Below are 19620 nucleotides of genomic sequence, written 5' to 3' on the forward strand. Positions count from 1 at the left end.
TCCATGCGGGATGCACGTTCGCAACCCACGTCTGCCCACGCGCAGGTTGCGATTCGGCGCTTCTGCACATGCGTGACCACCGAAACCCAGAAGTAACCCTTTCCAGTATTTCCAGGTTTCGGCGGTCCACAACCCGAAAAAAACGCAACCTGAAACAGCTGTAACCCAAGGTATGACTGTAATCAAATTCTAAATAAACATGATTAATGAATCGTGCATTTTGAGAGCTTCTCCAAATCTTCACGTTCTGCTTTGAGTATTCCAATGTAAAAACGGGCATTTAACCCATAAAAACTAAGCAAAACTAAGTGTTCCCTATAAAGTAATATGCAAATTCCTTTTCTTTCAGGACTCTCCATGCTTATGCACAATCCTACCTCTCTTCACTTCAGCTGTAGGACCAGGCTGTCCATTGGATACATAGGACAAAATTACACAGGTGTAGAAGAATCTCTGAGCCGTCAGCACCCAGCCACTTCTGCCATTAAGATGCCATGTATTCAGTGTAAGCAAAATCACATACAGTCATACCTCATGTTACGGAGGCTTCAGGTTATGTGTTTTCGGGTTACGGACCGTGGGAAACCCGGAAGTACCAGAACGGGTTACTTCCGGGTTTCGCCGCATGCGCAGAAGCGGCAAATCGCGCTGGCGCCTGCGCAGACACGGTGCTTCAGGATGCGAACGCTGCAGGTTGTGGATATGCCTCCGTCACTGATTACGTCTGTAACCCAAGATTCCACTGTAATTTGGTTCCAGGCACAGGACTGAACATCCAAAAAGATCCACTTTAATTTTATAAAGATTTGTTTCAAGCCCATAGGGTTGGAGGGACCAATCATGCCATTAGAATAAGTTTATGGATTGTAATATGTGCACATGTGTATAAGGAATAACTAAATGAGAACGGCATCTTCTCTGTTTCCATTTGCCATTTAAACCATTTAGTTCATGGCGCTTTTGAATCAACTGAAAAGAAGAGGTAAATGATAACGTCAAGTAAGCAATCCAGATTGCCTTCGAAATTTTCAGACAAGAATAAATCAATGTACAAGTGAAAGCCACAGCAGGAAACCATAATAACCAACTGAAGTTTCGTTTTCCTGTCTACTGCAGTGGGTTAATATTGCAGTGCAGAGCTTTTTGCCCCATTACTCATTTGTGAGAAAGCAAGAGGTTTCAGACAAAACTTCCTGTGGATTATTACTTATAAGTCCCCCCAACTTTTATTGAATTTTTGTTGCATGCAAAACCTCTTTGTTTTTTAACTACCATATTTACTTTTTTATGTTCTTAATTTTTAATGTTCTTAATTCAATAGCATGCATCAAGTTATTGGTTTGCTTTTGTTTTATTATGTGTTTTGTGTTCTCATTTTATATTTTTATGTTGTGAACCACCCTGTGATCTTCAGGTATACAAATTCTGGTATACAAATTTAAACAAACAAATAAATTCTTAGAGTTTGTTAATGAAGAAATTAGCAACAGGAGCAGATGGGAAATAGGCTTGGAGGCTGTTCACCTATACACTGACATAAAGGCTTTCAGTCATGACATAAACTAATTAAGTGAGCACAGAATTGCTGGTGAACCCCACAAAATTGCAAGTCCCTCTGTGTGTAACATAGACAGCTATTCCTAACTACAGAACTGTGGAACCAAAAGCCTATCTTTCCGACAGGCAATTTGCTAAACAAGCTTCAGTTTAGATAAGAGATGGGATATATGAAACTCCTTGCAGAACACTCTGCTTAATGTAACCGAAATGCCATAATTTTTGGTCACACTCAATCTAACCTTGTTCTTAGAACACTCTTGCACCGTATTAATCCAGATTTATAGACCAATCCCAAACATAGTTACATGGAAATACATTTCACTGCATTCAATAGGATTTATTTTTCTGGTAAATGTGCTTATAGGATTGTAACCTAAATCATTCAGGATTTGCCCGGATATTTTGTACTTTAAATGTAATGTAGCCATCACAAAACCCATTTACAATATCCCCCTTCCAGTTTACCTGGAGCACTTTATGGCCAGAATTAACTCCTAACAACAGAGATTGTTTAATTTACTATTTATGTAATTTACAGATGCCTGTCATGGAGGCTGGACAACTTACACTTTTAAAAATATGTTTGCAGACGGAAGGGAGGATTTATCCAATAACAATGGGGTATGATGTTTCATGTGACTCTAGGCCCATGTCTTACATACAGTCAACAAAACTTTGTCCAAACTAGGATTACATTGCTCCAACTGTCAAAAACCAGTTTCCCAAAGTGTAAATGCTATGGTTTGTTTTTGATTCCTTACCCATTTCAGTCTGCAGTCCTTTACACCAGTAGTAGCTAGTCCATATCTTTCTCACTAGCGAGAGAATTTGATAAATATGGGACCACCACCCAATGGGTCCCTGCTGTTTATAATTAATCCCTCTCCGTCTCTTAAATTTTTATAATGTACTGGGTTTTTCGGCATCAGTTCCAGCAGTGCCATAATCTCAGAGACATTTCTGTTCACACAACATTGCTGCAGGTGCACTTTCATGTTGGATGCATTTTGACACCTGACCCCAATCTCAGTACTTTTCCGAAGCATGGTGGCCTTTTGCATCATATCTACAAGTGCTTTAAAGCATCGTGTTATGGCTCAATTGTTGTTTAGCTCTTAAACAACAGGTGCAAGATTAAGGATCAAGCAGCATGTGGCCTCAGTGTGTGCAAAATAGTGTTCCTGCCCAAAAAATAGACTCCTTCGGAGCATCACGTCTTAACCATTTAAAATTATGTAGCTTCATGTCTTATTGATAAATTATATGGGATAGAGACATTATATTCAGAAGAATATTCCCTCAAATCTTCCTTCCAGTTTCTCTCTGTGGGTTGCATCCAATGTTGTATAAGCAGAGTTCCCTTCGCACTATAGGGAGTTCCCCTTCCTCTCCTCTTTCTTCAGACCCCCAATATCTGATGCAGAGGGTTCACCAACCTTCTGGAGCAGATTTTGAAGATGCAAGGGGGAACACAGGGGAGATGAGGGGGGAGTTCCCTTGTGTAAACTGGAATTTTCTGCACAAGTGGAAGAGCAGTGTTGGATACAGTCCTTTGGCCCAGTCCCTTAGTCATATGGTACTGCAGGGGTACCTGGGGCCTTCCAGATGTTGTTCAACTATAACTCCCATCAGCCTCAGTCAGCATGATCATTGGCCAGGGATGACAAAAAGATTAGATCAGCAACATCTGTAGAACACCACATTGGCTACCCTGTGCCTGCTGTAAATAAGGCTAAGCATATGGATGCATGAAATAAACACATGTCCTTCTCCTGTGACTCCATCTCTCTTATTTTTCTCTGGTCTCCACTGTGTTGAATTGTAGATAGCAAGTTTCTCGGGATAGGGGCCTGTATTTTCCCAAATGTTATAAAATAAGACCTACGTAGGTAACATGCTTATGATGCAATCCAATACATGTTTACTCAGTAGTAAATCCTGTTGAGTTTAGTGGGATTTATTGCAAAGTACGTGTGTACAATATAGGATTTCATCCTGAATTTTCAAAGTACTGTAATCCTCCTGATTGGCTTTATAATGGCAGTAAAGGAAAACAATTCACTTCAACACTTGTACTTCCAATGTTTTTCTTTAAACATTTCACTCTTTTTTCAAACACATTTATCTTCTTGCCCTTGCATCATCCAAATACACATTGTTAAATGATTAAAGATTGTCAAATCCCAGTAGATGATGTTAGGGTATAGCCGGTAGTATCGCAGCCCGTTTTCATGCAGGGTTTTCACCATTAATAGCAGCCTTCAGGCCAAAACTAAACATTCCCAACGTTAGAGAAAACTGCACCTGGAATCATAGAAATGTTTGTGCCCCCCCCCCAAGACACAAAATGGTAAACTTAACAGCATGTGATTGCAATATCCTTCCTCTTGCTACATAGCTACTTGAGCACCCAATGGAGGGCCATTTCACACAAAATATGTCCTTCAGTTTGACTATGAAGGAATTTTATGAAACACAGCCATATGTTCCTGGAAGACTGCTAATCATGGATCTGCAATTGCAAATGATTCTTTATGGACAGTACCGCAGATGATGGCACCCTCTGGAAAACAAGGGCAGTGATTATGTTATATAAATTGCTACAATAGAGGACTAGTGTGAACCACACGTGTGAACTAGATTTCAAAAAGGAGTGAAACATGGTGGTATTTCCCTGCTCCTAAATATAATACAGGAAGCAGTCATAGAGGCTGCAATGAGCAAAAATGGAAGGGGCAGATGCTGTTAGAGATAAGGAAACTTTTTCTCTTTTCCTGCTGCTGAATATAAAAAAGAGATACAATGTAGATAAATGACAATTAATGGCAATGTAGAAAAGGCAATTAATTACAGGCAGCAAATGGCACGAGACAACGGGTAAGTGGTGATGGATTAACAATCAATTAAAGGCAGAGAGGAGACCATCTGTTAAAAATGGTAAGAGTGAATGTTCAGTTGATCGATACCAATGAAGAGCTAGGTATAAGATAGTGAATAGTATTAATAGTGGGCAGGTACTCTGCACCTGATCTTAGCAGTCTCTCAGAGAGTGAAGAATTGCATGCAAAAGGAGTATGAGGCAAATAGTTAAACTATTCCAGGAAGAGGGAGACTTGAAGGTCATCTCATTAGCTCTAATGGGCCAACACACTAAAATGTCTTATGATTAAGTATTTTTGTGATTTTTTTTTTAAAGTTGTGACAGCAGTGAAGACAGTTCTTATGAACATATTTTAAAGGTGAAAAATATGCATGGTATTTAAAGGATCTCTGCCCTTACGGATGCTCTATAATCATGAAAGGCAGGATTTGAAAACTATTTAGTTAGTAAAGAGGAATCTAAACATGCGATTGAAATGTGGAGATCGGAATGCTTCACTGAAGGCACAAATATGTTCAGCTCTCATAATCTCATTGGAGATTCATCATCCATACATCGTTGCTCTTGCTTATTTGACAAAATAGGATAAGCAATGAGAAAGATGGCATACGGTTGGCATGCATACACGAAAGAAACATACATGACCCCAGATGTGTGAGCAAAGAAGCCTGAAAGATTACATAAGTTGGACATCTATGGTTACAATCCACAAATTCAACAGAATGTGTAACCCACTATGTTCAGATAGTGCCACTTCACATAGGAGAACAGTCACCAAGCAACCCAAACTTGTCATTTTTCGCTGCACCTATATTTGCTTCATTGGTTTATATTTGTAAGCCTCTTTGAGCCCAGTGCTATAGGGTGAGCTAGAAATATTGTTTAATATTATATGTTCCATACTGTTGTTTTTATTTTATTTAATGTAAGCTGTTCTGGGCAACTGGAAGGGTGGGATACAAATCCTCTTAATAAACAAAATCTATTGATGTTGCTGACATCTTTCTGTCTGTTTCTCTCTTTTTCCATCTGCTTAATTTCTGCACCTGCCACTTATTATCCAGTTTGCCCTAACCATACTTAAGTTGCAGTTATGGCCCTTAAAAAAAAAAAAAAAAAAAAAAAAGATTACATTTGAGCCCTGCCTATAGTAAGAGACCAGACTGGAACTCTTAAAATTTCCGTAGGCCAAAGCAACTTAAGGACAACCCAGACATTTACCTTTTATTTGAAACACCCAGGAATTATGGCCTGTAATTCAGTGGCAGAGTACACGCCTTGCATTCAAAAGGTTGCCATATGAGACACAAAGATTGACACTTACTAAAGAAGGGAGACTCCCCAAGACTTTTTTCGAAATGACTGACAATATGGACTTAATAGACATTTGGAGAACAAGGAACCCTCTTGAAAGAGAGGGAACCTTTTTCTCCCATGCAAAGATGACCTGGACCAGAATCGACCAAATATGGGTTACTAGTGGAATGGCTCCGAAGATTAAGAAGGTAGAAATCTGCCCAAAAACCTGTTCCGACCATAACGCCGTGAAGATGGAAATGAAATTTACAACAACTGGTCAGTTTAGATGGAGAATGAATGACACCCTGTTTCGAGATAGAGAGATCCACATGAAGGCCCAAAAAACTCTAAAGGACTATTTTGAAATTAATCTAAAGGGCGATGTGGAGAAAAGAGTGATCTGGGACGCAAGTAAAGCTGTGATGCGAGGATTTTTGATTCAACAAAATTCAATAAAGAAGAGAAAACAGATTGAGAAAAAGGAAAAAATTTTGGAAAAGATAAAAGAAGGAGAGAAAAAATTAAGATCAAAACCAAAGTCCCAGGAGATTTTGAGAGAGATTAAATTGTACCAAACGCAATATATGGAATTGATGAACCAAGAGATAGAATGGAAAATAAAGCAAATGAAGCAAAAGACATTTGAGTCGGCAGACAAATGTGGTAAACTTCTGGCATGGCAACTTAAGAAAAGACAGAAATTAAATACAGTCACAAGCCTAGAAGTGGATGGAAAAAATATATCTAAACCCAACGAGATAAGAAATTGTTTTGTGAGTTATTTTAAAAAACTTTATTCCCAAGGATTACAAAATGAAGAGGACATAGATAAATTCCTTAATAAATATGGATTACAAAAGATCTCTCATCATAGCAAGGTGGATCTAAACCAGAGAATAACAGAACAAGAGATAGAGGGGGCCATTCAGGACATGCAATTGGGCAAATCTCCAGGGCCAGACGGACTGACTTCCAGATATTACAAATCTTTAAAGGAATGGTTGATACAACCGTTAAAGGAGGTGTGTAACGAGATCTTAGAGGGAAAAAAGGCACCCGAATCGTGGAAAGAAGCATACATTTCACTCATACCAAAGACAGAGACTGAAAAGACTCAACTGAAGAACTACCGCCCAATTTCGTTATTGAATGTGGATTACAAAATCTTTGCAGACATTTTAGCAAAAAGATTTAAAAGAGTATTGATGGAGAAGATTCACAGAGACCAAGCAGGCTTTCTCCCAAAAAGACACCTCTCAGACAATGTTAGGAACATAATAGATATTTTGGAAAAGTTAGAGGTGAACATAAATACTAAAGCAGTTTTGATATTTGTGGATGCGGAGAAAGCCTTTGACAATATTTCGTGGAGTTTTATGAAAAAGAATCTTCATGGGATGGGGGTAGGACAAGGATTTGAGAATGGTATGGGTGCAATATATTCCGAACAAAAAGCTAAGCTGATTGTAAACAATGTAATAACTGAGGAACTTAAGATAGAAAAAGGAACACGACAGGGGTGCCCAATTTCCCCATTGCTTTTTATTTCGGTCCTGGAGGTGTTGCTGAACATGATTAGAGATGACCAGCAAGTCAAAGGTGTAATGGTCGGAACCAAACACTATAAGTTAAGAGCATTCGCAGATGACCTTGTATTGACCTTGCAGGAGCCAAACACTAGTACAAAAAGAGTGTTGGAAATAATCCAACAATTTGGACAGGTAGCTGGATTTAAATTGAATAAACAAAAAACTAAAGTCTTAGGGAAAAACCTAACAGATATGGAAAAGAATAAGTTTCAAGAAGAGACAGGTCTGACGGTGGTTAAGAAGGTGAAATACCTAGGGGTTAATTTAACATCTAAAAACTTGAATTTGTATAAGGACAATTATGAAAAATATTGGTCAGAAATTAAAAAAGATCTAGAAATATGGTCAAATTTGAGATTGTCAATGTTAGGCCGAATTGCAGTGATTAAGATGAATGTATTGCCTAGAATGTTATTTTTATTTCAAACTTTGCAGATTATTGACAAGATGGACTGTTTCAAGAGGTGGCAGAAAGACATTGCGAAATTTGTCTGGCAGGGCAAAAAGCCCAGAATAAAATATAAAATATTAACAGATGCAAAAGAAAGAGGGGGATTTGCCCTGCCGGACTTAAAATTGTATTATGAAGCAGCAGCATTCTGCTGGCTGAAAGAGTGGATGCTCCTCGAGAATACAGATATCTTGGACTTAGAAGGTTTCAATAATGCATTTGGCTGGCATGCATATTTATGGTATGACAAAATCAAAGTGCATAGTGCCTTTAAAAATCATATTGTAAGGAAAGCATTGTTTAATGTTTGGATGAGATATAAAGATCTGTTGGAAAACAAAACCCCTAGATGGTTGTCACCCTTAGAGGCTAAGGCCCACAAGAAAGTTAATATGGAGGTCGGATGGCCAAAGTATTGTGAGATCTTAGAACAGGATGGAGAGAAACTGAAATTAAAGAGCCATGAAAAACTAAAACCCAAAGTACAAGATTGGCTCCACTATTATCACATAATGGAGGTTTTCAAACAAGACAGGAAAATTGGCTTCCAGGTGGAAAAATCAAAACTTGAGACAGAATTGTTAGAACCCAATACTAAGAATTTGTCAAGAATGTATAACTTGCTGTTGAAATGGAATACACAAGATGAAACAGTTAAATCAGCTATGATTAAGTGGGCACAGGACATTGGTCATAATATTATGTCTGCTGACTGGGAAAGGTTGTGGAACACCGGTATTAAATTTACGGCATGTAGTGCCTTAAAGGAAAATGTGATGAAAATGGTCTATAGGTGGTACATGACCCCAGTTAAGCTAGCAAAAATTTACCATTTGCCTGATAACAAATGTTGGAAGTGTAAGGAAACTGAAGGTACTTTTTATCACCTTTGGTGGACATGCCCGAAGATTAAGGCTTTCTGGGAGATGATATATAATGAAATGAAAAAGGTATTTAAATATACCTTCCTTAAGAAACCAGAGGCCTTTCTCCTGGGCATTGTCGGCCAATTGGTGCCAAAAAAGGATAGAACTTTTTTCATGTATGCAACAACAGCAGCAAGAATACTGATTGCAAAGTATTGGAAGACACAAGATCTACCCACCTTGGAGGAATGGCAGATGAAAGTGATTGACTATATGACATTGGCGGAAATGACGAGCAGAATTCGTGACCAGGGAAAGGAGGCTGCGGAAGAAGACTGGAAGAAATTTAAGATCTATCTTAAGAACTATTATAAACTTGATGAAGTTTAGATTGTCGAGATTTTACAGAAAGAAAGGGTTGCAGTAATATAAGAATAGATTAAGAAAGGACTATGAGGAACCAGGATGGGAAAAAATATTTATAAGTTGCTATAAAATTTGGACATGAGGATGCAGAAAGGGGAGGTATGGGGAAGTCCGAGGAAAGAAGTTTATGAAAGGATATTTTGAAATTATATTTCTTTGTTTGTCTGTTTTTCTTTTATGTTTGTTTGTTATAAAAACTTTTGTAAAACTAATAAAAATTTTATATAAAAAAAAAACAAAAGGTTGCCATATGAGCAGATTTAGGTCAAAATTAAACACTTTTGAAACTCCATGCTTATACCTCTTTGGTTGAAGTTTATGAGTGACTTGTTGGTGTCACAGATTGTGTTTGTGACTATCAGGACCTAGGGCTTTTTTAAAGCCATAGCTCCCCAGGATTCACGTCCTATTTTCATCTCTGGGCTCAGACATGAAAAATGATGTAATAAGAAAGGAATGCCTTTCCCTTGCTACTGTGTAATCACGGCCAGACAGTCCCCATGAGTCTGGGATTAGGGGTGCAGGTTTACAGGTCATTGGTCAGGACTTCAAACCACACATCCCATGTGTAAACCCAGCAGCCCCTCTCTGTTTAAGAAATGTGTATCATATTTCCAGAGTAGATCTTCATACCTACTGGGTGGCAAATTTGTGTGGGGAGATGCACTTATCAGAGGTTGGGCTCCCCCAAACTGCTACAGTAGTTACTTTTGAGAAAGAAACCAAATCACCCTTTTACATGGCAAAATTTCAGCTATCATCTGCTTTTAGCCCCCAAGAAAAGAGAAGCAGAATTCATTCAATTTATAAGAAGCTTATGATGTCAGTTGTGAAATGTCAACAGATAGCAACTTAGTCTAATCCCCAAAAGATGACCTACTTGAAGATGTTTGACAGCCTATGCAATCTCTTTGTGCAGAGTCAATGAATGTCACTTAAAGGAGCTGAATTTCAAATGTATCAGATTTTGTACCAGCCACTATATTACTATTGGATCCAATTTTGACTTTACTGTCTGACATTTTAGGGCAGAAAGAGTGCTAGAGAGGACATTATGTTCAGCCACTGCAAACTCTGCAGGATTCCCTCTCAAATCTCTCATGTTCCTTTAATTAAATGCATCTCAAGCATGTTCACATCTATTACCAAAGACTTGAAATATGAACTTCATTATTACATTTCTTTTAGAAGGAGCCTGTTGCCTGGCTGTGAACGGTCCTGAATGTCACAGATTGAAATTTGCGTGTCAGCAAGCAACTTATCAGGAAGGTAACCAAACTGGGACGGCTATCATGCCCTCAAGCTGGCAAGCAATGATGGACAGCTTGAACACAGTTGATACTGAATAACCATGCCAGAGTTAGAATTTATAAGGAAATGTAGGCTCCCTAGCTGGAATGACATCCTCTGGTCATCTGAAGTGCAGAGGAAAAGCAGGCTAGCAGCAACCTACTTTGGCAATGCAGCAAGGAAGGCAGATGAGTCCTTCCTTACCATTAGCCCCAAACTGAGCCCTCTGGCGCCTTGCATTATATTAGGGTTGACAGCTTTATTCCTGGCTGCTTTGGTACAATTGGCTACTGCATTTGTCCACATCCTGTCCTCCAATGAGGATTAAGAGCTCTGAGAGGTAAACCATAGAACCCAGGATGTGGGGGAAGGGAGATATGCATTAAGTGTATGTTATATAGTGGTACCTCGGGTTAAGAACTTAATTTGTTCCTGAGGTCCGCTCTTAACCTGAGGTACCACTTTAGCTAATGGGGCCTCCCGCTGCCGCCGCGCAATTTCTGTTCTCATCCTGAAGCAAAGTTCTTAACCGGAGGTACTGTTTCTGGGTTAGCGGAGTCTGTAACCTGAAGCGTCTGTAACCCGAGGTACCACTGTATAACCAACATAAGTTGCTGCCTGTTGACATTTCACAACTAGTTAGGGGCAGCTTGTTTTCAAGCAACGTGCATTTGATAGAGTGCAGTGGTTTTCATGCACATTTTTCTCCCTCATTTTAAACAGGGTTCCAAATATTCTACTCTGTGGATGTTCCTGTCAAAAATAGTGCTTTCAGGGCAGTTGAAATATTTCATGGCTGACTGTAAAAAAAATTTTTTTTTAACCAGTCCTTTTCTCTGTCCTTATTTTCCTTCTCTGCTGCCGATTTGGTGCCATTTTCCCTTGTGATTATGTACTGTCTTCTTCTTTGATTAATTGAGCTCCCTGGAACTCACATAGTGATGCAACATAGCCAGATTTGGCTAGGTACAGCTACAGGCATCACTGAGGACAAATGAAGCCAATTCAGGCTGCCTGTCCTCATTCTGAATATGCAGGCATTTTCACCCCCTTCTGACAGCAAGCAGGAAGGAAGGGCAGACAGGTAGACAGAAAGGACTAGACTGGACAATGAAACGGGGGGGGGGGAGAGATGTTCAAGAAAAGCACCTTCAGCTTTGAGGGGAGGTCTAATCCTGAATACTAAATGATCCGACTGTTCCACCATTGCTTCACATCTCCTGTTCCACTCACACCTGGCCATCTGTAAGCAGCCTTGGGCTGCTCCAGCCGTGAGGTGTAATTTTGCTGCACGGCACAACCTCCAGTTAGCTGTGCTTAGAACATTCTGGTGACAAGCTCTATTCTTTCCACATGGAAAGAGCAAGTGTGATCCTTCCCTGCCAAGCTATTTTGTAAACATACATGTACTGCAAATCTGTTTCACTCAAACAAATATTTCCAGAATATGCTTAGTTAAGAAGCATATTAAGAAGCAGATAAGCGATTGGGCCTGAGATGATAACATAAAAAACACTGGAAAGCGGCCTTTTTTTAAATAAGGCAATCAGTTGAATAAGGACAGTCAGAAAACACCCAGAAGGATTACTGTTCTTGATAAATATTACAATAACTGTTGGAATAAGCCATTACATTGAAGAGGGTTATAAAGTTATGTGGATTTTTTTACATCTGGAGAAAGATACTGGTATTTATATTGGTGTTAGTCCGTCAGATTTGTAACGGCGGGCTCCGACAAAGGCTGTAACATATTTTGATATATTCAAAACCTAGGTGATATATATAATCTATCACGTGTCTGCACAACTTGTGACCCGCCAAGCTGAAGCGACCAATGGGAATGCCATGGGGCTCTGGAGCTTTGTACATCTTTGATCTATAGTTTTATTTCCTGTGGTGCACCCTCCACACAATTTCTTCCCAACACTACACCCTTCCACTCTTTGTGAAGTGTCCCCTACCTGCTGTGTAATTACCTCCAACAGATTTTGTAGAAATGTTTCCATATTCAGATAAGACTGGCATCTTGGTTGTGTACACCCCATACAGTGGTACCTTGGTTCTCAAACTTAATCCGTTCCGGAAGTCCATTCTAAAACCAAAGTGTTCCAAAACCAAGGTGCGCTTTCCCATAGAAAGTAATGCAAAATAGATTTATCCGTTCCAGACTTTTTTAAAAAAACCCTAAAACAGGAATTTTACATGAATTTTACTATCTCACAAGACCATTGATCCATGAAATGAAAGCAATAAACACTGTACTGCAGTCACACACACAATCAATCAATCAGTAGCTGAACTGGGTTCCACACAGTCACAAAAACAAAACAAAAAAGCCACAAAAGCACAAGATAAATAGCAAAAACAGACAGACCTCAGAGTAACACTCAAAATGGAAGTGTGGCACTCAAATTGGAATTGTGGCACTCAAAACGGAATACGTTCGGCTTCCAAAAAGCATTCACAACCGGAACACTTCCAGGTTGGCCGGGTTTGGGTTCCAGGTTGTTTGAGTACCAAAACGTTTGAGAACCAAGGTACCACTGTACATTTAAAGCACATCTCTGAGCCACCAAAGTATCCTGGGAACTGCAGTTTGTTAATGGTGCTGGGAATTTTACCTCTGTGTGCGTAAAACTACAGTTTCTAAGATTCGGAGGCGGGATGTGCTTTCACATACATGAGTGAAACAAAACCTGAGATTTCGGCTATAAAATAATGTGCCTAGGTAAATGGGTGGGTGGGGGATCATAGTCTTATTTCCTAAATAGATTTACCGTATTTTTCGCCCTATAGGACACACCTTTTCCCCTCCAAAAATGAAGGGGAAATGTGTGTGCGTCCTATGGGGCGAATGCAGGCTTCAGGAGAGCCCCACTGCCAGCCCCACAAGCTCGGAGGACAGCGGGGAGGCGGAACGCCGCCATCCCGCTGTTCCCCGACCCTGTTTGGAGGCTGGCGGCGGGGAGAAGCCTGCTCCTCCCCGTCGCCAGCCCCGCAAACTTGGGGGATAGCGGGAGAAGCGCGGCACGCCTTTCCCGCTGTCCCCCGACTTGGTTAGAAGGCTGGCAGCGGGAGAAGCCTGCTTCTCCCCACCGCCAGCCCCGCAAACTCGGGGGGCAGCTTCCCGCCCCCGCCCCGCGCCTGCGGGGGGGGGGAATAAAAATTTTTTTCTTTATTTCCGCCCAAAAAAACTAGGTGCGTCCTATGGGCCGGTGCGCCTTATGGGGCGAAAAATACGCTACCTTCTGCCTTGTTGCTGCTTGATTTCCATGGTCTAGCTGAGATCAGAGAACCCGTTATTATCCTCCAGCCTTTGTGTAATCTTCAGGTTTGGCTTTCTGTTACTGTTTACTTAAACCAGCGAAAACCTGCTTATTGTTTGTGATTATCTGCGCGCTCTGAAAAGGCACCAAACGTAAAACTCTGTTATTATTGTAGACACAAGACAGAAGGGGGGGAGGGCTTAAGCTTTTCATTCTTAAAACTGTAGTGTAATTTGTGGCAAGAGATTCTTATGACCCTATGCGAATCAGAACATCACTGATGCCTCACTTTCAGGGAAGATATATAGGAGAGGCCTTCACTCGTGATCATTTTTAATTTTTTTAATTTATTTTTTTACTCCTGCAGCTTCTTAGTAGGATTCCCTGCCCCAGTCCTGCAGGCTTGGATCCTCTTGGTACAATTTTATTTTCTGTCTAGCAGTGTCGCCTATATAAAGCAGCAGATGAGGGCAAAGAATAATGACTTTACCTGGTGACCCATTACAATATATATAGAATCCATGTTTATTTGAGCTTTGCATGGGGAGTGCAAACTGGACCTCTTAGGCTTCGGATGAATCTTCAGTTTTATGGATTCACTGAAGACCTTTAAAAGGTCAGGCTTTATATTTCCTCACATGTAATATATTCCTTTCACGTGCTCATAAAGAAATCCCCTTCTTTCACCAATGTACGCAATAAACTAGGTATGATAAGTCAGAAATCAAGGAGATCATAGATATAAAGCCTCTTAATAAACTTTCCAGAAACTAGAGTCAAGGATGCATTTCTCAAAAGGGAATGTGTCTTTTTCCAAGAAAATTGCCAGAATGCTCTCTTTTCATTGGAAATATGCACTGATTTAATAAGCACTTGAATGGATTGGGGAAATATAAGATTAGATCAAGAAACAGTTTTGACTCAGAAATAGTTGTGACTCAGAAATAGATCCAATTTTTTTTTACAGCAAAAACCAAAACTGATACAAGACAAATCTTGATGTTCAGGCACACCCTAATCAATATTTATCAGTAGCCTCATCAATATTATTAAATGAGAAGGAAGAGGGGGTGATTCATTTAAGAAAATGAATGGGAACAGATCGATGAGCAACCACATTGCCTGAAAGAGAATAGAGTCAGACTTTTCATTAATTAAAAACATTTGCCATTCCCACTTTTTTATTAATTAAAGAACTGCTAGATTACTGTACTGTAGTCTGCAGGATGATTTTAGCATTGTTCAGTGCTCATCACCACATTCCTTATTACTGCTTGTGATTATGCAAATGTTTCATTCTTCTGAGTTAACTCTGACTTAACTTCTGAGTTAATCATACAATCGTTCAGGGGGTTTCCAATCTGTGTCAGAGAGGCTTAATTTGGACCATTAAGTGACCCTTAAATCAGCTTTCTTCGCATTTTCTGCTTCTGCAATTTGAGTGCAAAAGCTCTTCATTCAGTATAAAATTAGCTCTATTCTGCACATTAACAGCATTCACAGAGTACAAGAGAGGCTAGATGGTGAAATGTGAAGATGCCCACTGATTTCTTTTGATAGATTGGATCAACGTATCCAAAATTGAGAGTCACTGGTATTTGCTTTCATCTTTACATTTTTTCTCTTCCTCAGACACAGTTACACGCTGGAAAGGATCTACAAGTTAGCAGTGTTCATAAAGTGGTTGGAACATCTTTCTGTCCTGGCATTAGACACTGGACCTTGTTCATTGGCTTCCTATAATTAACCAAAGAGCATACTTACCTTGGAACAGCTTCGGGTGTAACTTGCAAATCATGCAGTCATATCAACGTTTCCATTTTCTTCACTGTCATAATGTGGGAGGAATGGTATGAAACCTTTCACCAATATGTTGATGGATGATGTGATGAGTTATTTTTGAAACACACCCCAACTCGGAGAAGGAGAACAGGTTGTTATTCCTGCCTGTTAATGAATTGCAGTCATTTTCTCATCTGCACTTATTCCCTCCCAGTACAAGCACCTGTTTTTAAAGTCCACTTTCTTGACTACTCTCTGGGTTTAATTTACAGTGTGATCCTATGCATGTGTACTCAGAAGAAAGTCTGTCTCTGTTAACTGGGGCTTACTTTCCGGAAAGTTCATAGCATTGCAGCATTAGTGCCACAAATGGAAGCTTTGCTTTGTTACTTTATAAGTTATTGATCACTTGTGGGGTACAATGTGAGCATAGTCATGACTGATTAGTATCCCAGATGAGATATTCTGGAACTACGGTGTTATTCTGTGGAGAGCTATGGAGTCTGAGAAAATATTTCACATCAATTATTTGGGGATGTTTACGCACCGAGATAGAATTTCTCACCTGCTTGAGTGTATGCCACTTGGCTAGAGATGAGAAGCCCTACAACTTATTGGAAATATTGATTAGAGCTAACAAAAATCTGACTGACTTGCATTTTCAGTAAACCAGACCTCCATCTGCCCTTTCAAGATGGAGACAGACAGTGCTTTTGGGCACATGTCTGACAGCAACTCCAATAAACACTTTACAATCATGTTTGCTGCAGGTATAGCAGCATTACTGCAGGAAAAGCCCGGGCACTATTCCAACCAGACAACTTTTTCTCAAAAGAGATGCATTTATTCTGCATTTTCATGCATTCATATATTTTAAAGAGCAAAATGCAAATAGCCCTTCTTCATTGTCTCACTGAATTAACCAATGCTAACATTTCGATATAAAGCCTGCTTAATAGGCCATAACTTGAAGGGAAATGTCTGGGATACTGGCTTGGGTGGGGAAGTAGCAGCAAATTATTCTCTTATCTAACCTATGCATCAACATCATAATCTAGGCGTAATTAGCTAGCATCTCACACCAAGCAGTAAAAGCAGAGAAGCTGGCTAAGCATGTCTTCCAAACTTTGGAATGATTTGTAATGTATTCAAGAGTGCAAGGTGTGCCACAGGCTGAATGCCTCACTTTTATTTATGCAGAGCTCTCATGAACATTTTTGTAGTGATGTCAGCTGCAGCACAGAACTGCCCTACTGCTCAGAAACTCGTGGCCAGCTAAAAGAGTCATTTTCCTCAAAGAGCAGGACTTCAATCGAACTGTGAACATGGTTTAAGTCATAACATTGTGCCAGCCCTGGATTGTCCATACCAAAGACTGTAGTGGCTACAGTCTGGGGAGAAAGCATTACCAACCAACAAAGATATACATGTTAATTACCAGTTGCTGGAAACAATCAAATGAAACTTTTTAAAAAAATCCTGAAGGGATAATGTAACACTATACACAAGCTTCTATGGTTTGTCATTACAGGAATTAATTTAAGCGAGCCTGGCGTGGCCATGTGGAAGAGATCAGAAACAACTTCTACTGTCTTTGACTGACTGCATCTTTTCATTATGTCAGAACACCATGGACAGACTGTGATTAATCTTAACTATCAGCTCCGGCCAGAGTGGCCAGTGATCAGGGATGATGGGAGTTGGGAGTCGAAGGTTTAGCCACCCCTTAGTCTTTCAGAAATATTACCACCCAGTATTAGCCTCTAAGAGTTCATACTCTAAAACCTTATTTATGTACACGGTGTAAACATATTACAAAACAGCAGTCTCTTGTGGCTTGAAACGAAGACATGGAGAAGCCGGCCCTTACATTGCACTGTATGTGCGAACCGGCCTTCTTTGGCCGTTTTCACTGTCCCTTGATAAGCCTCAAAAGAGGAGGGAAACAAGCCTGGGAGTAAAAGATTTTGGAGTGCAACTCTGTTTGTACATGAGAGAACCCCCTCAGGAGAGACCTTAAAAAGGGTTGTACTTGTTCCACAGACAACCACAACAGAGAATTCAAATTAGAGATGTGGCAAATGGAGAGCGGAATGTAATCATCCAAGGGTCAGAGCCAGAGGTGGTTTTCGGGTAGCACTGGACACCATGCTGCAGGGGCTGCCACAACAATGCTGTAGAACGAGCACAAGAGGTGGAGTGGTGCCAAATTTTAGCATCATGCAGGGTGCCACTGAAATTTGAGAGCCCATATTCTGCCACACTGCCAGAGCTCAGGGGCACCACATGCATGTTCACCACATGCAGAAGGTCCCAGGTTCCATCTGCAGCATCTCCACATAGGCTGAGAGAGACTCCAGCATGAAACCTGGGTGAGCCACTCTTGTCAGTGCAACCAATACTCAGCTGGATGGACCAATAGTCTGACTCAGTACAAGGCAGTTTCATATGACACCCAAGTTCATGCAAGGAATGACTCACACCAGGGAGAGTATTCTCAGTCCCTGAAAGATATTTGTATCATTTACTGGAGCTATTTTTAATGTGTTTTACCTTTTAAAAACTACCTTTTTAAAAAATAAGAGTGTTTCCAAGGAGCCACAGTGGTACCTTGGGTTACATATGCTTCAGGTTACATATGCTTCAGGTTACAGACTCCGCTAACCCAGAAATAGTGCTTCAGGTTAAGAACTTTGCTTCAGGAGGAGAACAGAAATCGTGCTCCGGCGGCGCAGCGGCAGCAGGAGGCCCCATTAGCTAAAGTGGTGCTTCAGGTTAAGAACAGTTTCAGGTTAAGAACGGATCTCCAGAATGAATTAAGTACTTAACCTGAGGTACCACTGTATATGTATTAGAGAACATTGCTCTGTTAGTGGTTAAGTCTTTTATTTGAACAGATATATGTTTTTAGACAGCTGTCAATATTGCTGCCTTTGTCACTTTAGGATTGTTTTCATTTCTTGTTGTTGTTTTTTTATGGGCCCAACTTGAGCAGCCTATAAACAATTTCATAAATGAATAAATAGTGCTGTGAGTTTTGGGAGGCGGGTTAGGATGTATGATGCCTGAGCCCCTTCTAATTCCCCGATCTAGCAAGGATTAAAACCTAATGGAAGATACCATCGTTGAATTAGCCAGGCAGGGTCCATAATGGCCCCTAAGCATGGGTTGTTAGTACAAGAAAGAAAGCTGCTCTGTACCAGAAGGCAAATGGATCTGGCTGGTAGTGAGGACAAAAGCCATAGAGTTGTTTGTGAGCTGGGCTGGAAGCAGGTAGAGATCAGGGAGTGAGAGTCTTGCTTGATTTCTGCTTGAATCCAAGGCTGTGACTAAGGGAGAAGCAAGATCTTGGAGGAGGCCCTCCGTTGGAGGCTCAGGTTGTATGTATGTGCAAATAAACCATGTATCTTAAAGACTCCAGTCTCTGCTGACCCTCATTCCAAGGAAACCACCCTGGGTAAGCACCTAGAACCCCGGGAATACAACACCACTCGGAGATTGGGGTAGCATGCAACAATACAAACATGCAGCAAGACGGAAGCGATGTGTGATGAGCTAGTTCATAAGAACCACTTGCTGCATGAAACAGACTTATAAGATAAGGATTCTGTTCCTATCACCGTGCTGCTTCCTGGTAGCAGTGAAAACAGCCTAACCTCCATGACAAAGCGCCACCAACGCAGAATAGTGATGAGCAATTCTGTAGAGAATACACTTCTGAATTAGACAGCCAGTGTGGCACAGGTTTAAAACTGTGCTGCCAAGAGAGACAAGAAGACACACCTAAGAAAACTTTGCAAGCAGTACTAACAAAGAACTCTTGTGATTTCCTGCACAAAACACAAAGGAAGCTTTCAAAGAGGAAAAGCAGCGTTCCATAGAGTCAGGCTTGTTTTATGGACTTGCCATGCCTCATTCATGAGAAAAAGTTTAGCTGCTTCATATATTACACAGGACCCCCCCCCCACACACACACACTGTGTCAACATTTTCTTGTAGTATTCCTTCTTACAACAGTCATTTGAAGCAAGTCACTAATAATCTCACTCTTCAGGTGGGAATGGAGCCTGAGAGAGGAATAGCCAGAAAGCCATAAATGGTCCACAAACAATCTGGCTTAAAATGCCGCATTGAAGATTTCCTGGAGCAGAGGTGGGGAACCTGTCTCTCTCCAGTCATCATTGGACTCCATCATCACTGACTAGTGGCC

General features: G+C 40.5%; 1 long non-coding RNA gene across 3 annotated transcripts in view; it reads left to right on the top strand.

The window, feature by feature from the left end:
- The window catches only part of LOC309529279, a 34207-nt gene extending 15432 nt beyond the window's left edge, over positions 1 to 18775 (top strand). For 2 of the 3 annotated variants that reach the window (XR_014218146.1, XR_014218148.1), the window contains 2 exons: positions 350 to 5732; positions 9315 to 9444. This is a non-coding gene — a long non-coding RNA (uncharacterized lncRNA). Of the gene's footprint in view, positions 1 to 349; positions 5733 to 9314; positions 9445 to 15260; positions 15479 to 16941 lie in introns of those variants that run through there. The other variant, XR_014218147.1, reaches the window with a different exon arrangement.
- The last annotated feature ends 845 nt before the right edge of the window (positions 18776 to 19620 follow it).

This window comes from Podarcis vaucheri (assembly GCF_965113315.1).
Source record: "Podarcis vaucheri genome assembly, chromosome: 3".
Taxonomy (NCBI): Eukaryota; Metazoa; Chordata; class Lepidosauria; order Squamata; family Lacertidae; genus Podarcis; species Podarcis vaucheri.